Below are 1,716 nucleotides of genomic sequence, written 5' to 3'. Positions count from 1 at the left end.
TTCTTTGTGAGGATGTCTTTCATGTATTTCGCATAGGCCGACACGTGATTGATTAATTCCGTGAAAGGAATTGAGACTTCCAAATTCTTCACAATTTCCATAAATTTTCCAAGTTGGTCATCAAATTTGGGCTTGGCTTGACGACTTGGAAAAGGAAGTCTAATCACAATGGGCTCCTTCTCCTTGACCTTGTCTTCATTTTTTCTTTGAAATTTCTTCTTTTGATGGTTCTCCATCCTTGGAGTTTTGCACAATTTCTTCTTTGTCACTAGCTTCCACAACTTCATTCTCAACTTGCTTCTTCGGTGCTTCATACCTTGTACCACTCCTCAAGTGAATGACACTAACCGTTTCATGTCTTGGGGGATTACTTTGAGGTGGTAATTGCCCCTTTTGTCTTTGTGAGTTTGAGGATGCTAGTTGAGTCAATTGGGTTTCCAACATTTTGGTGTGAGCTAGGATGTTGTTGGTGGTGGTTTCCTTTGCTTGACTATCTTTTTCCATTTGAGTGAAAAACTCTTGTTGATTTTTTTTGCATTTGAAAGACCGCTTTTTTAACATCAAAACCTTGGTCATTTTGTTGATTGTATGGAGATTGATTTTGGTAACCTTGGTTTTGGTTGTAAAAGGGTCTTTGATTTTGGTTTCTCATGGGAGGTGGGGTGTATGTTGTTTGAGGGTTTTGAACATTTTGGCTTTTGTATGAGAGATTTGGATGGAACTTTGTGTTTTCATTGTAATAGTTTGAATAAGGGGTACCACTCTTGTATGCTTGGAAAGCATTCACTTGTTCATTTGTTCCCCTACATTCACTTTGGTCATGTCCCAAAGTTCCACAATTCTCACATATCCCACTTGGGATTGATGAAGATGCCGTCATGGCATTAACATGATGCTTTGGTGATTTTGAGGTTTCTTCAAGTCTAGCCATAGCTTTTTCAAACTTTAAATTGATGGTATCAATGTGAGCATTAAGTTGAGCACCCAATTGAGTAACGGAGTCCACTTCATGCTTCCCTCCTCTAGTAGCCTTGCGAGGTCTATTATATTGTGAGTTATGGACCGCCATTTCCTCAATTTTGTTCCAAGTTTGATTGTCATCAACTTCGGTGAACATTCCATTTGATCCCATGTTGAGAATGTTCCTTGAATCTTCATATAGACCGTTCCAAAATTGTTGTACCAAGAACCACTCGCTAAGTCCATGGTGAGGACATGAGCGACAAATTCCTTTGAACCGCTCCCAAGCTTCATACAAAGATTCTTCATCCCTTTGCTTAAAACCCGTAATTTGAGCTCTTAGCATGTTAGTCTTTTCCGGTGGATAGAACTTTTTGTAGAAAGCTAGAGCCAAATTTTTCCAAGAGTCAATTCCGAGAGTGGCCTTATCAAGGCTTTTCAACCATTGTTTTGCGGTGCCAATTAGAGAAAATGGAAATAAGACCCATCGAATTTGGTCTTGAGTTACACCGGTTTGAGAAATCGCATCACAATAATCGCAAAAAGCCTCCATATGAGAATGAGGGTCTTCACTAGGCATCCCCCCAAATTGGCTTCTTTCGACTAATTGGATAAATGTGGATTTGTCAATAAAATTTCCGGTTAGATGTTGTGGTGTGGGAGTACCATTGGGTAGGTTCTCCTCGGTGGGTACGGAATGTGATGAAAACTTAGGCATTGTGGGTTGATTTTGTGTTGTATTTTGTGTTGGATTCT

General features: G+C 39.7%; 1 non-coding gene across 1 annotated transcript; it reads left to right on the top strand.

Moving 5' to 3' along the window:
* The first annotated feature begins 1,199 nt into the window (after positions 1 to 1,199).
* On the top strand, positions 1,200 to 1,306 carry LOC141602909 (small nucleolar RNA R71). Its single transcript, XR_012524815.1, has one exon. It is a non-coding gene; the product is annotated as a small nucleolar RNA R71 (small nucleolar RNA).
* The last annotated feature ends 410 nt before the right edge of the window (positions 1,307 to 1,716 follow it).

Source organism: Silene latifolia, chromosome 9 (genome assembly GCF_048544455.1).
Source record: "Silene latifolia isolate original U9 population chromosome 9, ASM4854445v1, whole genome shotgun sequence".
NCBI lineage: Eukaryota > Viridiplantae > Streptophyta > Magnoliopsida > Caryophyllales > Caryophyllaceae > Silene > Silene latifolia.
Note: the sequence above shows the minus strand (reverse complement) of the source record. Positions and strands in the feature narration are given on the sequence as shown.